The 23,318-nt window shown below is 44.2% G+C and overlaps 1 long non-coding RNA gene across 1 annotated transcript; it reads right to left on the reverse strand.

Annotated features, from left to right (window-relative positions):
* Nucleotides 1-1,976: 1,976 nt before the first annotated feature.
* LOC146347165 (uncharacterized) lies at nucleotides 1,977-20,964 on the reverse strand. Its single transcript, XR_014789855.1, has 2 exons — nucleotides 20,780-20,964; nucleotides 1,977-2,087 (listed from the first exon to the last, which is right to left on the reverse strand). It is a non-coding gene; the product is annotated as an uncharacterized LOC146347165 (long non-coding RNA).
* Between the last annotated feature and the right edge of the window lie 2,354 nt (nucleotides 20,965-23,318).

The following is a 23,318-nucleotide window of genomic DNA, read 5'->3' on the forward strand; positions in this document are numbered from 1 at the left end:
ACACAGATGAGAATGAAGAAACAAAATCATATTTGAATTAGCAAGGCAAGACATGCAAGAAAGATAGAGAGAACCATATAAATAATACATATTAGTGGGCCTGTGACATGTTGACTAGGGATATACGGATTTTGTTAAATCTGTCCTGTGTGTGTTTCATGGATTGTCAGGAGTCTTTCATTCCATCATCTGCTCATTGACAGAATCGGATTTTCTTTTAGGAATGTACAAGAATTCCATTCTACTTGCACTAATGCACATTAGTGCAAGTGCACATTAGTGCAAGTGCACATTTGTACAAACCACCCCCCCAAGAGTTTTTTTTAAAAAAATGGTCTGCAAGTCTGTGGAATTCACACAACTTGGAAAAAGCTGTTCCGCTGCAGAATTGGCAGATCGAATTCATAGAAATCCGAACTTGTTTAAAACTATTGCAGATTTCTCTGACATGACATCCCTAATGTAGACTGCCACAAATTTAAAAAGAATGCTAGAAATCCCACTCACCAATTTATAAAGTAGAGGACTGCAGTGTAAGGACTTCAGGAAAGTACTAACTGGCCAGGATCTAGTTTGACTACTTGTACACTGTGTTTTCATTTCTGCCTTTAGAAAGACTATGCCAAGTTCAGACATATGCTAATTTTTGCCCTGGCAAGCCTTGAGCTCACATGCCTCCCCAGTCTCTCTCCTTCTTCATGTGCAAAGGAAGGAGACTGACAACTTCCACTTTGGGGTTTAAATAAACTGCAGTTTCCAAAAGAGCCAATGTGGTATAGTGGTTAGAACATTGGACTGGGCCTTGGGAGACCTGAGTTCTAATCCTCATTTGGTCATGGAGCTCACTGGGTGACCTTGGGCCAGTCACTGACTCTCAGCCTAACCTACTTCACAGGTTTGTCAGGAAGATAAAATGGAGAAGAGGATTATATACACCATCTTGAGCTCCTTGGAAGAAAGGTGGGATATAAATGTCGCTAATAAATACATTATGTCTGCACTCATGAAACTGCGGTTTATCCTAACTGCGGTTTGTTCAAAGAAACCAGAATGAAACTGTAGTTTCAGATCCTGTTTTGTCTGAACTAACCACAGTTAGAATAAATCGTGGTTTCCCAAGTTCAGATGTAATGGGAAACTGTGGTTTATTCAAACTCGAAAGTGAAAGGTGTCAGTCTCCTCCCATCATGTGTAAAGGAAATGGAGAGGGGAGAGGAGACACATGTGACCCTGAGCCTTGCCATGGCTCATTCTCAGAACATTATTGTTGTTGTTCAGTCATTCAGTCGTGTCCGACTCTTCATGACCCCATGGACCATAGCACGCCAGGCCTTCCTGTCCTGCGCAGTCTCCCGGAGCGTGCTCAAGTTCATATTCATTGCATCCGTGATGCTATCTAGCCATCTCATCCTCTGCCGTCCCCTTCTCCTTTTGCCTTCAGTCTTTCCCAGCATCAGGGTCTTTTCCAGAGAGTTTTCTCTTCGCATTAGGTGGCGAAAATATTTGAGCTTCAGTTTCAGTATCTGTCCTTCCAATGAGCACTCAGGGTTGATTTCCTTTAGGATTGACTGATTTGACCTCCTTGCAGTCCAGGGGACTCGTAAGAGTCTTCTCCAGCACCACAGTTCGAAAGCATCAATTCTTCGGCGCTCAGCCTTCCTTATAGTCCAGCTCTCACAGCCATACATTACTACTGGGAAAACCATAGCTTTGATTAGATGGACCTTTGTTGGCAAGGTGATGTCTCTGCTTCTTACTATGCTGTCTAGGTTTGCCATAGTTTTCCTCCCCAGGAGCAAGCGTCTTTTAATTTCATGGCTACAGTCACCGTCTGCGGTGATCTTGGAGCCCAAGAAAGTAAAATCTGTCACTGCTGCCATTTCTTCCCCTTCTATATGCCAGGAAGTGATAGGGTCAGATGTCATGATCTTAGTTTTTTTAATGTTGAGTTTCAAACCAGCTTTTGCACTCTCCTCTTTCACCCTCAACAAGAGGCTCTTTAGATCCTCTTCGCTTTCTGCCATTAGGGTGGTATCATCTGCATATCGGAGGTTGTTGATAATTCTCCCAGCAATCTTAATTCCGACCTCTGATTCATCCAACCCGGCATTTCTCATGATGTACTCTGCATATAAGTTAAATAAGCAGGGTGACAATATGCAGCCTTGTCGTACTCCTTTCCCAATTTTGAACCACTCGGTTGTTCCATGTCTGGTTCTTACTGTTGCTTCTTGACCCTCGTACAGGTTTCTCAGGAGACAGGTAAGGTGGTCTCGTACTCCCATCACTTTAAGAATTTGCCACAGTTTGTTGTGATCCACACAATCAAAGGCTTTAGCGTAGTCAATGAAGCAGAAATAGACGTTTTTCTGGAATTCTCTTGCTTTCTCCATGATGCAGCAAATGTTGGCGATTTGATCTCTAGTTCCTCTGCCTCTTCGAAACCCAGCTTGTACTTCCAGTAGTTCTCGGTTCGCATACTGCTGAAGCCTAGCTTGTAGTATTTTGAGCATCACCTTGCTGGCATGTGAAATGAGCACAATTGTGCGGTAGTTTGTACACTCTTTGGCGTTGCCCTTCTTTGGAATTGGAATGTAAACTGACCTTTTCCAGTCTTGCGGCCATTGCTGAGTGTTCCAAATTTGTTGGCATATTGAATGCAGCACTTTAACAGCATCATCTTTTAGGATTTTAAATAGCTCAGCTGGAATACTGTCATCTCCGCTAGCTTTGTTGTTAGTCATGCTTCCTAAGGCCCACTTGACTTCACTCTCGAAGATGTCTGGCTCATGTTCAGTGACTGACCGCACTATCATGGCTATCAGGGATATTAAGATCTTTCCTGTATACTTCTTCTGTGTATTCTTTCCACCTCTTCTTAATCTCATCTGCTTCTGTTAGGTCCCTGCCTTCTTCGTCCTTTATCATGCCCGTCTTTGCACAACACGTTCCCTTGAGATCTCCGATTTTCTTGAAGAGATCTCTAGTCTTTCCCATTCTGTTGTTTTCCTCGATTTCTTTGCATTGTTCATTTAAGAAGGCCTTCTTGTCTCTCCTTGCTATTCTCTGGAACTCTGCATTCAGTTGGATATATCTTCCCCTTTCTCCCTTGCTTTTTGCTTCCCTTCTTTCCTCAGCTACTTGTAAAGCCTCATGAAAGCCACTTGGCTTTCTTGCATTTCTTTTTCATGATCCCCTTCATGGATCACTGCTTTGTTGTGGCGAAGGGGCTTGCGTAACTCAGTGAAGCCATAAGCTATGCCGTGCAGGGCCACCCAAGATGGACAGGTCATGGAAGAGAGTTCTGACAAAATGTGGTCCACTGGATAAGGAAATGGCAACCCACTCCAGTATTCTTGCCAATAAAACCCCATGGAACGTAACAGAACATTATACCATGATGTAAGTAACTGTCAGGGTGGAAACTGAGCCGATAGAACCCCAGAGCAGTTCTGATTCTGAGGAGCAACAGCAATCTGTGGGAGAGGAGCGCGCTCATCTCTCACAGGCACAGCAGCTGGCAGAGATTCCTCCTGCCAGCTTAGGGATGGACGAAAGTCACTTACCTGATCCCGAAGCTTGCTCCGTGGTGGGGGGGAGGCGCTCCGTCCCTCCCCCCGAAATTCTGGACGGGGGGGAGGCGCCCTGTCCCTCCCCGCCGAAATTCTGGCCGGGGGGGAGCGCCCCGTCTCTCCGGCCATGAAACCCCTTCTCCTGCCAGGACACAAATGGCGGCGGCCATAGCTGCCGCCATTTGCGTCCCTGGCCTGCAGTCAGCCGTAAATGTAAATGTTTACGTAGCTTATCACAGCTAGGGTTGGCGGAGAATTACTCCACGAATCTTCGGGAGGCCGAGTGCCAACACATTCGGCCCCCTGAAAGTGTTGGGGAAATTCCCGCCGGCCCCCCGCCCCCCCCGGGATGGGACTTACCTTCAGCGAATGTCCCTCTTGGTGGTGGGTCCCGACCGGCTGCCGCCGCCACTATTGCAAAAAAAAAATAGTAAAGTAAAAAAAAAACACCCGTGATAGGTGGCTAGATTTCCAAAGTCAGCCGTGACAGGCTACGTAAATCGTCACGTAGCCTATCACGGGTGACTTTGGGGGAAAAAAAAAGCGCGTACATAAATGGCAGCGCCCATGGGGCGCTGCAATTTGCGTTCCTTATTTTGGCACGTCTAGTCTACGTAAAGATTTACATAGACTACGGCGAAAATAAGGGAACGCTATTTGCGTTGCCCTTATTTTTGCCGTAGTCTACGTAAATCTTTACGTAGACTAGACGTGCCAAAATAAGGAACGCAAATGGCGGTCCCCATGGGAGCCGCCATTTGCGTACGCGCTTTTTTTTTTTCAAAGTCACCCATGATAGGCTACATAACGATTTACATAGCCTATCATGGCTGACTTTGGAAATCTAGCCGTGATAAGCTACGTAAATCGTTACGTAGTCTATCACGGGTGTGTGTGTTTTGTTTTTTATTTTTACTTTTTTTTTCATGGCCAGGTAGACGGGGCGCTCCTACCCAGCCTGAATTTCACCGGCGAGGGATGGGGCGCCTCCCCCCCGGCCTGAATTTCGGCCGGGCGAGGCAGGGTGCCTCCCCCCCTCACCTGAACTTCGGGGGGAGAACCAAAGCGCCTCCCCCCACCACGAAGCAAGCTTCGAGAACAGGTAAGGGACTTTCGTCCATCCCTAATCACGGCTGACTTTGGGGGGGGGAAGCATGTACGCAAATGGCGGCACCCATGGGCGCCGCCATTTGTGTACGCACTTTTTTAAAAAATGTTTACGTAGCCTATCATGGTGTTTTTTGAAAATCTAGCCGTGATAGGCTATGTAAATCTTTACGTAGCCTATCATATTTGTTGTTGTTGTTGTTTTTCACCTTGGAAATGGCGGTGGCGGCAGCTGGTCAGAAGACCGACCGCCGCTGCCAAACCGTCGCCGAACCACCGCCGGGAGCCACCGCCACCAGGGACATTCGCTCAAGGTAAGTCCCATCCCAGGTGGGGGGGGCAGACCGTTTCTCCACCAATTTTGGGGGGCCGAATGCGTTGGCATTCGGCCTCCCGGAGATTCGTGGAGAAATTCTCTGACAGCCCTAGCCAGCATTCCTGAGAAAGATAGTGACCCTGGCAGCGAGAGAGTTGCTGGACGCTCAATGCCAGGAGCGCTGACAGCTGGAGGGTGCGGAAAGGAGGCATACCACTCATTTGGCGCACAAGCAACGGTCGTGTCCCGAGGGCCCAAAGGAAAGAGGGAGGAACTCTCCCTAGCCCATAAGTTCAGGGTCTTCCCATGATTCTCCTTCAAATGGGGACCGACTGCCTAACCTGGAGCATAGGCTACTCTGCTGTTCCTTGCTTAGTCACTGGTGATTAGCATCTGAAAGAGTCATTAAGTTGTAAAAGGATTAAAGCCTTGAAAAGAATTCTTTTGTCTGTGTCTTGAGTTAGCATTTGGAGTAGACTGAAAGAAGCTGCCAGGGCGCTCCTGACAGTAACATTATGTCTGAACCAATCTGCATGTGGATAGATTTTCCATGCCTAACTATAGAGCAGAAAACTCCTAGGGCAACTTCAAACTATTTTTTCCATGCCCTTGTTGATGTTGCATAGATGTGGGTTTCAGCCACGTGTCTCTTTAAAATACACACAAGGCAATCAGAAAAGGATCTGCCCCATTTGCACTTCTTTTAATGATCATGCCTGGCTACAAGAGAAAATGTCATTTGAGGTGGTTCCTATGAACACATGGGAAATTTCCATAGCAACATGCATGTGATTCTTCTTCACTACGTAATGGTACTTGTTTCTGGAAAACAAAAAATAATATTTTCCCAGAAAATAATATTTTCCCAGTTGCATATATCTATTAGTCCAGTTTCTGTTTGCCTGTCAAACTATTTTGTTGAATCTCATTTTTGCCTCCTGTTTTCCTGTGGGACTGATACACAAACAGGTTGGTGTGCTTAAAAGTCATTTGTAAGGATAATCCTGAATTAAATTATATGTGATTTCTTCATATCTTGTCAGTAGGGATTTAACCAAGTGTTACTCTAGCATTATTGAAATATTTTTAAGTTTCCAGAAGAGATGTATCCTTCCTTCAGCATCAGTGATACAGAGGCTGTAAAATCCTTTTCAGAAGAGCTAAAATCCCACTCAGTCAGCTGCTTGGCAGGAAAACAGCAGGGAGGAAGGCATGAATTCAACTTCCCCTCCTGAACATGACCAATGTAATTTTAGCATATTTGAAAGGTCTTCATATACATAGCAGCTGCCCTTGGTCCAGAGAGAGAAATCCTGTGTATGTCACCTGGTTTCGTGAATGGTTCACTGTACAGTTGGGAGTATATGCACAGAAGCTTGGTTCCACGATGGTAGTGATGCTGGCTAGAATGAGGAATTTGTGTTCTGTGTTTGCAGTTTACAGGCTGCAATACTTGGCAACAGCAGTCCATATTTTGATGGTGGATGACATGTAGCCATCAACATTTGACAGCTGGCATGCAGTAGCAGTTAGTATTTCACAGTATATGTTAGCTAACAGCAAACAGTTTGTGATAGATAACTTGAATAAAATTTAGTTCAGATTTATATTAACTTCATTCATCCAACTAATAAAGAGGTTAATATCTAGTTTGGGGGTCAAAATTATTCGTAATTCAAATGGTCAAATTTTAACACGTCAGATTTCGAAGTTTGAAAATCCTCTGAATTTTGAAAGTTTGTAAACCAACTAGGGATTGGGGGACTCCCCTGCGCCCACTCCCCATGCCGCTCACCAGGTCCCCACTGCTTACCTGACCCTGTTCAGGGCGCTGGGCGAGCTGCCGGACAGTCCGCAGGCACCCAGTGAGCCGCATGAGGTTCCTCTTCTTCCCACGAGCCACCATTTTGCACAGAAATGGAGGGTAAGTTAGTTACATAGCTCATGATTTCCACAAAATGGTGGCCATAAATAGCACCATTTATGCAAAATTATTGTAATTTGCATAAATTACACTGTTTACAGCAGCCATTTTGCAGAAATCTCAATTTGTGCAAGTAGCTTACCTGTGATTTCTATGCAAAATAGTGCCTGTGGGTAAGCGGGGATCCCTGCACTTGCTGAACTCGGCACACACCAAGTCAAGCAAGCACAAGGATCTGCCAACTGGCATCCAGATCGCTGAGCTGGCAAGAAATCGCCGAGCTCAAGCCCCAACCTGATATCCTCCGACATCCCTAAAACGAACTGCAGTCTGCAGCCAATTTTCAGTAATGGCATATCCGGGGTCTTTCCTGAGGGTTCTCCCAAAGAAGCCTTTCAGAGGGTGCAGTGAAGAGGAGGGATGTAGGGAAGTTATGTGACAAGAGCAGCCTTCCATTTGTGTAAGATTTTGATGCAACTTAATAGCAATGTTCTGTTTCTAAAGTGTAAGTAGAAGGGCAGAGATAAGTCCCATTTACAGTTTACAAACTGTTTCATAGCCTACAAAATGCAAAATTGGTCTTCTTGCAACCTAGCAGGACATGAAGAGACATGCGTTTGTAATGTCTGAATAGCAAGTAAATTGTGTCATATTTTATTGCACAAAATAACCTAAAGAGATTTTTTTTAAACCCTTTTTGTTACAGCCAACAGAATATGAAAAGGAAGAAAAGGAAGGAAGCATATTGTTATATGAAGTTGTTGCAATACACTTAATAGCTTTAGGAAAATGGGATGTTACATCCTTATTTCTGCTCGTATCATTTCATGCCTTTAGTCATAAAAGAGCATATAATGAAAATATTATGTAGCCATATTAAAATGTCATTAAACATTTCAATGATCAACTTTGGAAGGGAAGAGGAGGAGATGAAAGTCAATGGATAAAATATAAGCTAGCAAAAGTTGGATATGGACAATGCTGCATGTATGCTGTGTTGATGTGCTTATAGGACTCCTGTGCATATCATCCTAGAGAGGCCACCCCACAAACATCAGTGCACTAAGGTAAATGGACACAATTAATAAGAATCAACAATGTGTCCTGAATATATGGTGTCTCTCAAGGAGTTTCACACTTAGAAAATACCATACAAATTGAAACCAGCTAGCTTAACTCTAGGACCTGGGACTGGAGAGCAGAAGGGAAGCACATGCTGGCTTCTGCCATCATCAGTCAGGAGACCTAGTAGGGCCTCTATCAGGATCCACCCCCTGCTTACCAGGAATAACATCAAGCCAAGGGGTGGGCCCAACCTCAGATATGCAGACGATACCATCCTAATGGCAGAAAGTGAAGAGGATCTAAAGAGCCTCTTGTTGAGGGTGAAAGTGGAGAGTGCAAAAGCTGGTTTGAAACTCAACATTAAAAAACTAAGATCATGGCATCTGGCCCCATCACTTCCTGGCATATGGAAGGGGAAGAAATGGAAGCAGTGACAGATTTTATTTTCTTGGGTTCCATGATCACCACAGACAGTGACTGTAGCCATGAAATTCAAAGACACTCGCTCCTTGAGAGGTAAGCTATGGCACACCTAGACAGCATAGTAAGAAGCAGAGACATCACCTTGCCGACAAAGGTCCATCTAATCAAAGATATGGTTTTCTCAGTAGTAATGTATGGCTGTGAGAGCTGGACTATAAGGAAGGCTGAGCGCCAAAGAACTGATGCTTTCGAACTGTGGTGCTGGAGAATACTCTTACGAGTCCCCTGGACTGCAAGAAGGTCAAATCAGTCCATCCTAAAGGAAATCAACCCGGAGTGCTCATTGGAAGGACAGATACTGAAGCTGAAGCTGAAATATTTTGCCACCTAATGCGAAGAGAAAACTCACTGGAAAAGCTGGGAAAGATTGAAGGCAAAAGGAGAAGGGGACGGCAGAGGATGAGATGGCTAGATAGCATCACCAATGCAATGAATATGAACTTGAGCACACTCCGGGAGAGAGCAGAGGACAGGAAGGCCTGGCGTGATATGGTCCATGGGATCACGAAGAGTCGGACACGACTTAACGACTGAACAACAACAAAAAGGGGTGGGCCAACCTGGCTCATCTATCAGCCAGATAAGGAGCAGCAACAGGGAACTCACTTGCCAGAAAGAACAATAGGGATTAGACAAATTCATGGATAAGGCTATCAATGGCTACTAATCCTGATGGCTATATGGTACCTACAGTATCAGAGGCAGTATGCCTATGAATACCAGTTGCTGAGGAACACAACCAGAAGGATGCTGTTGCACTCATGTCCTATTTCTGGGTTTCCACAGGCAGCTGGTTGGCCCCTGTGCGAATAGGATGCTGGATGAGATGGAACCTTGCTCTGATCCACCATGGCTCTTATGTTCTTAATAAGCTCCAACTGACAGTTGCCCTGGGACAGCAGAAGTAGGGGGAAAGCATTATGAGCCAAAAGAACAACAGCCTCAAGGAAGAACACCAGCAAGGGATGATCAGCCTGGCCCAAAGTGCATTTCAGTGCCCACTTACAGCTCACCCCCAAGTTCTGAGCCTGAAAAACTGGTCTTCCTCCTCTTCCTTTTTCCTTCTCTTTCCTTGTGCATCTTGTCCTTTTAGATAATATGCCTGATGGCAGAGCCTGTCTCCCTTTTTTATTGATGTGAGCTGCTTTGGGAAACGATAGCTGTCTGAAAAGCAGGATAAAAATGCAGTAAATAAATAACAATAAATATTAGAAATACAGTTCTTGTCCAATATTGTTGGACCTCTAGACAGCATAGTCATTCTGTAGGTAAAAGTCTTCTCCCACTCTACTTCTTCGCAATTACAAAGAATTCAGACTTATTAGTATTCATTCTTGCAAAGATGTAGGCGATGATTAAAGCAAATGCTGCCCCCTCGTTTCTTCACCTTTAATTGTAACAAGAAGTGATTGACTGAGTCAAAAAGGTTCATATTTTCCTTTGATGTAGGCTATTTTAATAATATATAAAATTTTAGTATACTTATTTTTATTTTTAGGCTAAATGAAACACAGACCAAGTTTAAAAATTAGGGGAAAAGATTGAGACTCAGGGGAACAAGAGAAAAGTAGTACTAAATGCAGACATGAATTAAAGAGAAACAACAAGATAGAAGCAAGTTCAGGAATAAAACAGAGTCATTTTTAAAGGTGGCCTGACTTCCAGTGTTCTTACTTTGAATCATTATCATGTATGAATTGTTACCATGCAATATTAATATGGCACATGGCTCTTTCTTTTACTTGTTAGGTGATGCAGTATTATAAACTTTTAATTATGGAAAAGGAAATTAGTGTTAATGACTTCTTCAGTGTTAATGACTTCTTCAATGTAAAAGCCTTTAGTTAGAAAAGGAAGCGGCCAGAAATATTAATAAGTAATCTTTTTGAGGTTGGTGAGTCATCTAATCAGAATGGGAGAAAAAGTATGTATTTTGTTTCTAGAACCTCATGATTATAGAGTGTGCTCTATATTGAAACCCGGGTATACTAAATGTTGATGATTTAAGCATCCGGAAAAGGTCTGTTACAAGGTTAAAAGGAAGGACTTCCTTACACAGCACATAGTTAAACTATGGAATTCACTACCATAGGATGTAGTGATGGCCACCAATTTGGATGGCTTTAAAAGGGGGTTAGATAAATTCCTGGAGGAAAAGGCTATCAATGGCTACTATGGCTATCGATGGCTATGTGATACTTCCAGTACCAAAGGCAGTGAGCCTATGTATAGCAGTTGCTGGGGAACATGAGTGGGAGGGTGCTGTTGCGCTCATGCCCTGCTTGTGGGTTCCTGGTCAACAGCTGGTTGGCCACTGTGTGAGCAGAATGCTGGACTAGATGGACCCTTGGTCTGATCCAGCATGGCTCTTCTTATGTTCCTATCATAGAATCATGGAATCATAGGGTTGGAAGGGGCTATAAGACCATCGAGTCCAACCCCCTGCTCAATGCAGGAATCCAAGTCAAGTCGGGGTGTATGAAACCCACTTACCGTTCCGGTCCAGGCATCTGCACGGTGGGGGGAGACAATCCGTAGGGGCCACCATTTGCATCCCTGCTCTTTGCTGTGATAGGCTATGTAAATCTTTATGTAGCCTATCACCAAAAAGAGTAGGGATGCAAATGGCGTTCCCTACGCCGGACGCCATTTGCAGCCACTGTCCGGGGCAGCGGATGGACAGCAGCAGTGGACGTACCCGGACCGGCCGGCAGCAGGTAGGGTCCATCCGGGGAGGATTTCAGGGGGGAGTAGTCCGTTCCACCACGAACTCCGGGGGGGGGGCAGATTCTAAAGAATCCAGCCTCATTGGAGTCCTTGGTGGATTTCTCCGCCATCCCTAAGTCAAAGCATCCCTGACAGATGGCTGTCCAGCTTCATCTTGAATGCCTCCAGTGTAGGAGAGCCTATGTTCTCTCACATCTGTCCACAAGTAACATTTTCAGTAGTGCACACACACACACACACACAAGCAAACTCCATGACAGGGGTGGGGATCCTCAGGCACATAACTCAGCTTTTTTCCCTCTAGAGTAGGTGTAGGGGCTGTAATCTGGATCTTAAAAGTCCCGCTACCCCCCATGCTAGGGTCCCAGTCCAGATCGGGGGTCCTGCACCTACTCTAAAGTAAAAACAAAGACAAAATATGTAGCTGCTAGACACACATACAAAGTAATGTCTGTTTTGGTCCTTGTTAAGGTTCCACTTATGACCTGGACCCCTTGAGCAACCCCTTAAGAATCTTTTGCTTCCTTGAGAGTCCCACCTTCCTTCTTTTAAACTTCTTCTCCATAACATGGGGTTTAGGCTGTAGATGTTGGGTAACTGTAGGGTTGTACGAAAGTCACTTACCTTTTTGAAGGATGACATTCACGGTGGGAGGCAGGCGCTCCGTCCCTCCCCCTGAAATTCTCTCCGGCCGTAGCCAGACATCCAGCCACTGGGCAGCCTGCAGGGACGCAAATGGCGGTTGCCATAGCCACCGCCATTTGCCTCCCTGTATTTTGCCGTGATAGGCTACGTAAATATTTATGTAGCCTATCATGGCAAAAAAAAGAAGAAGAAGAAAACAGCGGACGCAAATGGCGACGGCTACGGCAGCTGCCATTTGCGTTCCCTTCTTTTTTTGCCATTTTAGCCTACGTAAATATTTACGTAGGCTATTACGGCAAAAAAAAAAGGGGGGGAACGCAAATGGCATAGTGGCCACCATTTGCATTCCTTTTTTTTTTTTTGCCGTAATAGCCTACGTAAATATTTACGTAGGCTAAAATGGCCACACACAAAAAAGGGGGGAACGCAAATGGCGGCCACTGTAGCTGCCGCCATTTGCGTCTGCTGTTTTTTTCTTTTGTTTGCCGTGATAGGCTACGTAAGTACTTATGTAGCCTATCATGGCCTCCACAGGGACGCAAATGTCCCTGCGTTAGCCGTGATAGGCTACATAATTATTTACATAGCCTATCACGGCTATAATGAGGAAGTGAATGGCAGCCGCAGACACAGACGCCATTCGCAAAGCAGCGCAAACGGCAGCAGGTAACTGCTCCGTTTTGCGCGCCTTTTGTGGGGTGGGGTGGCAGGGAGCTTCATTCTGCCACAGATTTCAGGGGGCCAAATGCACTGGCATTCGGCCTCACTGAGATCCATGGCGGAATTCTCTGACATCCCTAGGTAACTGACACTATAGATACAGGGTTTAACCACAACAGTTTACTAGTAAATTTAATGCTAGCAAATTACATCTAATGGTATTTACACAATAGAGCTGAGCGATGCAAAAGGCCTTCAAAGAAAATAAACATTACAAAATGCAAGTTCCTTTACCCTAGCTGTCCTTAGACTTTTCTAGGATGCTTCTTCCTGCTAATGCTTCAGACTCTGCTCTCACTTCAGACTCTGGCTATCTCTGCTCTTACTGGCTCTCTCACTGCCTTTATATATCCTCCTCCCTCAAAACCGAAAGTACTGCTTCAAACCTGAAGAAATGAAACTTAAGTGGAGAAATGAAACTGACACTTAACCAGAAAAATAAAACTACTTCTCTCAGGGTCACCCCTTCCCAACAAAAAACTCCAGGCCTCTAAGCCTGGCCTTTTTCCCTTTTGTCTCTGTAGGCCTCAAACCTTCATAGTCCTCAAACTCTTAATACTAGGGATGTCAGAGAATTCCGCCACAGATCTCGGTGAGGCCAAATGCCAGTGCATTCAGTCCCCCAAAATCCATGGCGGAACGAAGCCCCCCCACCCCCCACCCCACGAAAGGCGCATGAAACGGAACACTTACCTTCTGCTGTTCGTGCTGCTTTGCGAATGGTGGCCGCAGATGCCATTCACTTCTTCATTATAGCTGTGATAGGCTACGTAAATACTTACATAGCCTATCACGGCTAATGCAGGGATGCCATTTGTGCCCCTGTGGAAGCCGTGATAGGCTGCATAAGTATTTATGTAGCCTATCACGGCAAAAAAAGGGAATGCAAATGGCGGCGGCTATGGCGGCCGCCATTTGCGTTCCCTTTTTTTTGCCGTGATAGGCTATGTAAATATTTACGTAGCCTATTACGGCAAAAGAGAGGGGTGCAAATGGCGTACTGGCTGCCATAGCTTTGGTTTCAAACTGGTTTATCTAAAGGGATCCTGCAGTTTCATGAGGGTACTGAGAATTCTTCGCTAGAGACCACTGTCCCCTGCCCAAGCGGCCCCTCTTCCTAGAGCTACAATTCCCAGAATTCCTGTATTTGGTAGCTGTAATCGCTAAAAACAGGTTTGACTTTGAAACCAGTTTAAAGTTGTAATGTAGATTGCCCCCCCCCATCTACCCTACCCTGTTAGGGAAATATATGCTGCAACTCCTAGTTTTGATATATTTGTGCATATGCTCTTACACACATTATTACACACACCATTTGCAATAGAGGAGGGAAGGATCCTCAGCACAAGAACTTCTATTCCTAATTTAATGATAGCAGCAAACGCAGGGGGAGGGGACCCCAGGGTACTGTTCTTTCTATAAATACACAAAATCCATCATGAACATGGTTTGAATAAAGACCTTTGGTCTCCTTCCCTGGGGCTAATAAATCAATATATGGATGTATTAATTTGGGAAGCCAAACCAAGTTAAAACCAAGTTAGCCTGTGCATTTAATTGTTTAAAGGCCAAGTCTTTGAGAAGCTATTACTGTTGTGACTATCACATAAATGTACAGCTTTCTAATATTTCTAATAGTTCCCTTTTTGTTTTACCCTTGAAAATCTTTAAAGAACCAAAAATGTACATACACAGAGAGAATGAAAAAGCACAGAACACCATTTAGAAATAGTGTTCATAAGACTACCAATTTAACATTTCAGAAAAGTAAGTAAATTACCATGTATTGTGCAAAACCTTGTATCTATCTTTTAGCCTTTGTACTCTGAAGCATCGTTGCTGACACAGGTCAAATGCTTTGCGAAAACATCAGCATCCATACACAACAGAAATAAAAAGCAACATTTGCTGGGACCATAGCGCCCAACCTTAGCACCCACCTCAGCAATAATGAAGCAGAACAAGTCCCTCTGTGAGCAGAGACCAAGAGAGTCAGATCTGCCCAATGCAACTGAAATGGCCAAGGCTAAACAGACATCTTAGCAGGTCAACAGAAATGTGTGGAGAAGGAAAGCTTCTGTTCCAAACTAGACATTTAAAAAGGGAACATCTCAAAATGGGATGGAGGGAGCCATTGCGTTTAGAGTACAATCCTATGCACATTTCGACAGGTCCTACAATTCCCAGCATTCCCCAGCCAGCAATGCTGGCTGGGGAATGCTGGGAGTTGTAGGACTTTTTTCTGTCTAAACTTGCATAGCATTGCACCCTTAGTCATTGATTTTAAAGTACCTTCAAGAACTCTGATGCTCCCCCCTTTTCCTCTCTCCAGTGACCCCCTCATTCCTCCACTGGCTTCCTCAGAGCCACTTATCTCCCCCGCTGCCTTCTACCACTTCCACTGGTCCCACCCTGATGGACCACAGCTACAGCTCGTGTCAAGCAGTGGGTGAGTTAGTGAATGCACAGCACCTACTTTTGGTCCTTCCTGCGGATGCTGCCACTTGGAGCCAGCCCACCTGAATCCATACCACAATCGGCTGGGCTGCAGGCAGCAATAGTGTATTAATATCTGTCCAAAGCCAAGCACTTTTCCACAAACTCATCCTTTTAGGAAATCACTTTTAGGAAGATTCTCAGGACAGGATTTTCATCCAACTTGAGAAAATGTGTTGAGGAGATGCTCTAAGCACTGGACATACATGTTAATGTTACAAGAACTGATCTGTACTTAAACTATTTTCCTTACCAGAAATAATGGGTCATATATGTAGGTCCATTATTTCTGCACTATTGCTACAATACATTTTACAAAAATTCTGTCAGAGGAATCATTGCAAAATTATCCCTTTACACAAAACATGAATTGTGTGAATGGGCCCCAGGGCCAGCGTCAAAGGTAGGCGTGATTGTGTATTTGCCAAGGGCCCACACACCAGAAGGGGCCCAATGACATGAGCCCCCTGGACTTGCTCCTTCTCTTCACCATTGCAACCTGCTTGTTCTCCTGCCTCTCACTCTGGCCCTGAGAATGGTAGAGGTGGGGAGGAACAGTAGCTGCCACTGCCTACTTGCTCACTGGCTCTCTGCCTGACAAGCAAGCTGTTGCAGAACCCAGAGTCAGAGAGACCACAGAGTGAAGGAAAAAGAGATTCTTTATTTAACGCGCGGGCTTAAGGCTGGAATCATTTCCAAAGAGCCAGAAGCCCCGAAATATATCAGCACATTGGTTTTATAGACATTGTGACACATATGAAACGGCTCCTCCTCTCCCTCCCGCGTGGGGTTGCAGTCCTCAACATTTCTTCTCTTAGCACTATTGTTTATAATACAAGAACTGGGTTATAGGGTAGCCATGATAAGGAGAGAACAGAAGAGAACAGCAGAAAACAAGATATACAGTTGTATGACCTTTGACAAGACAAGGAATTCCTGTGTCTCGTCAGCTTACAACAATATATTCAAGGGAGAAAGAGCTCAGCAAGAACATGAAGCATGAGACTGCATGAGGCTACTTAGTCTGACCCCCGATATGGCTGCTACATTCCCCCCTTAAATGCATAATTTCATTACAATTATAGCATTTCTGATAACTATACAAAGCTTTTTGTGACATACATATTACTTAGCCTCTTGTTGGGCTATTAGAGCGTAGGGGGCAGCAGTTTTACTAGCTGAGACATAAAACAGATTGGTTAAACAGCGCATAAGACAAGGAACGCAGAGACATAACAGAACTTTTATGAACAACACTGGTAGAATTAGGATGAACAATGCTTTTAAGCCAGCTAGATCTGGAAGCCAAGGGGTCAACTAATTTAGCTAATTGTTTTGTCTTATTGTTTTGTTAGCTACTATATTGTGCAGCTTGTTGATCTGTTCATCTACAGCATTGCCATTATCAGTTAAGTTAAAACAACAGAGCTTTTGGTGTGTCTCACAACTTAAATGATGAAGAAGGAAGAGGTAATCTATACCAGCTCTGTTTTCTAGAACTGCACCTCTTAGATCACGCAACTCTTTATTTAACAATGACAATGCTCATGAGGTGGCATTTATGCTTTTGGCTAAGCTGCAAGCTAACTGGTTGATCTTTAGACCATTGTTGTTGTTGTTCAGTCGTTCAGTCGTGTCCGACTCTTCATGACCCCATGGACCATAGCACGCCAGGCCTTCCTGTCCTGCGCACTCTCCCGGAGTGTGCTCAGGTTCATATTCATTGCATCGGTGATGCTATCTGGCCATCTCATCCTCTGCCGTCCCCTTCTCCTTTTGCCTTCAGTCTTTCCCAGCATCAGGGTCTTTTCCAGAGAGTTCTTTAGACCATTAGCCAAGGCTAAACCTGGAACCCTAACCAGTGACATTGCTAAGGCCAATTTTTCTGAGTCAGAATATAACTGTACATGACTATTACAATTTTTAGTTAGTTGGAGTGCTCGAGGCTGCCATCGACGGATTTTTTCGGGCCACAGGGGAAGAACTGGCACCAGTTCAATTGGCGGCTGAGGCAACATGGGTGATTATTAGACAAGGTGGCAGGAATGAATGACCAAGTGCGGGAACTACATGTCTAAAACCATCCATGAGGCAAAAGTATGTGGGCATCATTAAAAGATATGTTTTGAATTTTATTACAGTGGAAGGGGGCCAGGGATAGCTTTATATTTTCTGGAAAATTTTTGACAATTAAGCATTCGTGCACACATAGCATTTGTTTTAGCAACGATGGGGGTGCGTAGAGTGAACTCTGTAGGGGGTAGGATCTTTGCAACCACGCCCCAATTAGCATTTTGGGAATAAGTTAAACTTACACCATAAACTCTTAACATGGTTTCTTTTTGAATTTTCCTAGGATGTCTACAGACAGGTATTAGGCAAGAGCTAATAAGCCTGTTTGCAGGTATACCTCTTGGCAAGCAAAAATGTTTTACTCTCGTGATGTTAGCCAGGTGAAGCTAGTAATTATCAGCAAATCGCTGGGACAAACTTCTCTTTCTAGGGGCAGACCCCCCTTTTTGCACCTTATTAAGGAAACACAATGCAACACTACTAACACTACAACACGCATGTTTGATCTTCTTTGGGATCTGACCGTACGCTGGGCAGCTATTCACCTGGCAAGCTGCAGTAGGGTCTAGTCCCCTTCTTCAATTCTCCAGTTGCAGGTCTGACCGTACGCAGGGGGACAGTCTCCCAGTGTGTCCACAGTAAGGTCTAGCCTGAGTCTTCTTACTGCTTTTTCAGAATGATTTTTAAAGGATTTTCAGGATTTCTGTTTACAGTCTACTCTCCCCCTCTCGCTCTCTTGACTCGTGTCCAATGTATCCAGGGTTTAACTCCAGCTGCTTTCATAGCTGCGGGGGTGGAAAGTATGACAGTTTTCAGTCTTCTCTATCTGGGAGTCAAAGGGTTATTTTTCCCTCTTTAACTCATACTTTAACTCTTGGTTGGAAAGAATGAGCTTCTGTGATGGGAATGGCTTATTTTTTTAAGACAAAGCGACGCTGGGCTTGAAGAACTTCGCTCAGTGTTTGGACTTCTTGTTTAAGGCTAACGTTTGCTTGCTCTTGATGCCACTCCAGCGTCAATCATGAAGCCAATGTCATGGCCCCTCACAGTCAATGTCACGGCCCCTCTCAAGCTGTCTCCCTCTTCGCCCATTCTGGCCCCTTTGGTTTTCTCCTTTGTGTATTTGATTTATTTTATTTGGGCATTCATGCCACTAATGTCCATCTTGTCCACACTGGGCACACTGGTTCTTTTTTAAGAATCTTTTGCCTCTGCCGGGTCTTCTTCTTTTCTTCTTTCATCCACGTCTTCTTGGGCCTCTGGGTTGAGGGAGGGGGGGTATACTGGCGATAGGCATTTGAAAGACGCTCCAAGTACGCTCTGGGGCCTCGGTGGCACCTTGCAGCACTTTAGACACTTTGGTCATATTAACTGACTTCTTCATACCTGCTTTCATGGCTTCTAACAGCAGGGTTTGATACTGGGTGAGGCGCTCTAGCCCCACTTGTGTTTTGGGATTCCAGTGGGGGGGGGTTACTTACAAGGAGACTTTATTGGGTAACTTACAGCACACAGGCGTACTTAATGGTTGGATCAGACAGCTTCTCTGAACCATGAACTATTGGGCTAAATGGGTTTTATACCATACATGTTACCCATGAGGCAGCACAACACTAGTAAGCATTTTCAGCATAGGCTAGAAGTGTTTGGTTCTCAGGCACAGCTTCCTGTAAACAACTTCGCTTCCCAAAGTGCTTGATAACACTTTTATTCATTAGTATGGGAAGACAAATTTTTTCTCTTTCTTTTGCTTTCTTTTTCTTTGCTGATCTGTCTGTATTGCAGATCATGTGTCAAACTTTTTACATAAAACTTTCTGCTCCATGCACCAGCCTTGTCTCTTTATTTGTCTTTTTCAAGTTAAACTCACTTACTTAAACCTTTCTGCCTTACACTAGTCCCAATGACATGCATTTGGGATAGGCTCTTCTTCTCCTTCTAGTTACATTTTCTTCATCTTAAAGAACTATTACATTATTGTGGCTACTTTACCCCAGGTAATAAGCTCCAGGCACAATCAGCTGCTTTTAATTTACCCTGGGGGCAACTGTGGCCATGCTTCTTTTCTACAAATGTTTTTTTTTTCTTTGCCTCTTGCCTTTTCTTTCTTTTTTCTTTTTTTTTCCTCCTTCTCTATCTGTCTTCTACTTTCTCTATTTACTTCTTTTTTACTTACCTTTGTCTTTTCTCCCCTTGTCATCCATCGGGAACCACACTTAGTATTATTTGGAGTTGCAACTAACACTAATCTGCAAATATCACATATATTTTATGATATTTAAGAAATCATAAAATATATACAACAAACTTTTTCTGCGATTTAACACAATGAATGGAAAACACTTTTTGCATGGTAAGGCATGATGGAGCAGATCCAGCAATTATACTGCTCTTCTGGCTGAAAGCTCAGGGCCCATTAAAATCAAGGGACGGGCATACCCACACACGCAAAGAGTTCTAGGTCACCATTTTTGCATTGGCAACTCTATGCTGCATGAGTTCTGGCAGAAGGAAATCTAAAAGTTATAGATCAAACTCAGCCTGCTGTACGCTGAGCTGACTACAAACACAGACACATGGTCTACAGCAATGAGAGTTCAAGTTTATCCAAAGCTTCACAGCACTGTCCATGGCAAGTCTTTGACAATTTAAAATTTTAGTTCATGTGCAGAGTGTCTCTAAAAAGCCCAGACATTGATGGAGGCAAACAGAGAAGGCTCTGGGCAATGAAGATGCGATATTTCCAGCAAAGGCTCTCCACTTCTGCATCAGTTTAAAAAGGGGAAATGTGGCCCTACACCCCTTCTGACAGACAAGGGCCTTTAACTTTTTAGCAAGGCCTCTGTCTAAACAGAGCGGCACAGCTCAGCTCTCTAGCCATGACACTTTAACCTGGGCAACTCCTCTGTAAATTTTATTTTACTTCTGTCAGATTCTCTCACAGACATTTTAAAAACTTACTCTTTTTTTTTTCTTCTAACCTGGTACACGAAAGCAATGAAACACTGAGTGCCGAAACTCAGGACGCTGGGGGGTGATGGGCATCGCCTTATACTTGCATTTTTCAGGCAGCCATTAATCTTTGGGGAGGCGGTGGGGTGATTTGCAGGACTTCAAAGGCAAGCTTCTCAGTTTGTTTGTATTTGTAAATCCCAAGCTTAAAACAGGACACGATGAGGTACAGGGCAGCCAAATTCTTGCTTTGGCACGGGCAACAAATAACTCGGGTCAGCTTTCTTCGCCGGGGTCTCAAACAGGAAAACAGTCTTAATGTAAAGTTGTAACATCACTGACAGCATCAGCCAGCCAGCTACACAGATCTCATTGTTTTTTAAGACAGTTGCTCCAATATCTTCTTTTTTTCTCAATCAGGTTGGGTCTCCCAGCTTACACAGTTTATTGCAGCTTTCAGGAGCATGGTAGTAGCGTGATTTTGGCTTGGCCAGGAACATGCTGTCTGGTTCCTCGGTCTCTTCAGCACACACACTTAGGCAGTGTAACACTGGACACTTAAATCAGTGAGATTTCTTCATTGCAGGGAATCCCACGGCAAAAGCTTAATGGTTACGCTCTTCAGAAATCATATAGCTGATGGTCAGTAGCTACAGGCTCTATGCAATTCTAACACAGTTCAAAGCTAAACACGGTTACCTTGACAGAGATCTTCAACATGGTCTTTCCACTTCATTCTGCTTTGGGACAGTCTTATGGCACACTTTTCACTCGAAGAGGGGTCTAGCCTGTGCTCTGGGGCTGATTCTTCACCTTTATTTTCTATTTTGCCTTCATCTTCTGGGTCTTCATTTTCAGTTTCCATTTCTTAGGGATTTCATCTCAATTAGGCAAGATGATGAAGTTGCACAACTCAGAACGCTGTGGGCAATTTTCCTGCCCCCCCCCTCTCTCAGCGCGCTCCACTACATCCATATGTCCCTGCCATCCACTTTTCCCACTTTTTACCAGAGCGGAAAGCGGCTTCCCCAGCTTCCTCAGCTTCCTACTGAGTACTGGCGTGCTGGGTACTGGCGCCCACTTGGGGGTGTGATCAGGCCCCCCTTCTACCCGCAAGGAGTAGGTTCTTTTTGTATATGTATACCACCAACACTGACCTTCTTCATAAGGCGGGGCCCTCTTTTTTTCTGCCCAGTGGCCTTTCTCCCTAAAGGCAGGGCCCTCTTTTTCCCATATACTTGCCTTTCTCCTGAAGGCTTCCAATGTGGGTTTCAACTCAATTGCAGCTGCGATACAGGCAGGGCTCAAGTTCCTTTCTCCGCTTCCCAAGGTTCTCTTGCCGCTCGCTACCGTTTGGGCGATCCCAGGGCAGGCTTTCTCCCATTCACTCGACAAAAAGGTCGGTGGCGCCAAGAAAGGGAGGCATGCGCCAAGCTCGTCTTCCCAGTGCGGCGATCAAGAGCAGGCAAATGCCACCTGTCTGGCTCAGAGCCTGCCACATCCGAGTCACGGCACCATTTATGTTGCAGAACCCAGAGTCAGAGAGACCACAGAGTGAAGGAAAAAGAGATTCTTTATTTAACGCGCGGGCTTAAGGCTGGAATCATTTCCAAAGAGCCAGAAGCCCCGAAATATATCAGCACATTGGTTTTATAGACATTGTGACACATATGAAACGGCTCCTCCTCTCCCTCCTGCGTGGGGTTGCAGTCCTCAACATTTCTTCTCTTAGCACTATTGTTTATAATACAAGAACTGGGTTATAGGGTAGCCATGATAAGGAGAGAACAGAAGAGAACAGCAGAGAACAAGATATACAGTTGTATGACCTTTGACAAGACAAGGAATTCCTGTGTCTCGTCAGCTTATAACAATATATTCAAGGGAGAAAGAGCTCAGCAAGAACATGAAGCATGAGACTGCATGAGGCTACTTAGTCTGACCCCCGATATGGCTGCTACAAGCAAGTGGTAGTAAAGATGAGAAAGAGGGTGAGGAGAAGCAATAGCAGCTGGTGACAATGGCAGTGAGAAGGTAGACTCATTCAGGGTGGGAGACCATTGAAGATGTCTTGCCCAAAGGCACTCCAAAACCTGGAGCCAGCACTGATGGGCCCTGAGGGGAACTACAGAACTTCAGAATGTTCTATGGTACTTCTCAGTTGTTTCCTATTTAAGGTAGCTCAGAGTTGCTCAAAAAGCACTATATGCACTTGTGACCAGATCCAGGAAATAAAGAAATGAAATACATTGCATTGGTGAAATGAAACAAAATACATTGAATACATTGTATCGGTGAAATAAGAATACATTGCATTGGTGAAATGAAATGAAATACATTGCATTGGTGAAATTAAATTAAATACATTGCACTGGTGAAATGAAATGAAATGAAATGAAATGAAATACATTGCATTGGTGAAATTAAATTAAATACATTGCACTGGTGAAATGAAATGAAACGAAATACATTGCATTGGTGATCTAGGGCCACAACTTTATTAAATCTTTTTGCTTGCAAGCAAGATCTGCAGTCACTTAACCCTGTGTGGGAAAATGTTTAATGCAGAAGCCATCTGGCAACTCCAACTGCTAACTATTGGATAACAATAATTAAAATATTTTTGCCCTTCTCTTCGGCTGAAAAGGCTCCCAAAGCAGCTTACAGATCCATTTTTTAAAAATACATTATTTTAGCCAGATTTATAATATAAATGGCATGACACAAAAGGAAAAAAGGGAGGAGCGGGAGGAGGAAAAAAACAAACTCAGGCACTGGTTGTGTTTACAGTTCTTACAACAACCAGCTGGATGGCAATGAGTACAGGTAGCCTGATGGAATGGCTACTGCTAGTTTAGGAGAAATATATCTGAATACAAACTGTACATACAGATAATAATGAACATAAATGCTGCATTTTTGTTCTCTGTTGCATTTCTTTCCCATTTTAAAATACCTTACCAAAATATGTGGCAATAGTCTGCAGAGAGGCCGAATATGGGACAGCAGGAGAGAAGTTCTTGGTATTTACCGAAACAGTGTTGCAAACTAAAATACTGTTTCATTAGTTTACTGGAGGATAACATGTTCAACAGTGTAATGGGAACAAGGTCTAAAAAGATGAAAGGAGAGAAGATAAGAAGGCCTCTAAGCTTTGAGAAGATGAGAAGGAAAATCTAGACATTATGTACAAAGGAGCATTAAGGACCCTCAAGGCAAATGTCCAATATATTTTGGA

This window comes from Heloderma suspectum, chromosome 4 (assembly GCF_057233095.1).
Source record: "Heloderma suspectum isolate Gila_16-S chromosome 4, 16-S_ref, whole genome shotgun sequence".
In the NCBI taxonomy this organism is placed as follows: domain Eukaryota; kingdom Metazoa; phylum Chordata; class Lepidosauria; order Squamata; family Helodermatidae; genus Heloderma; species Heloderma suspectum.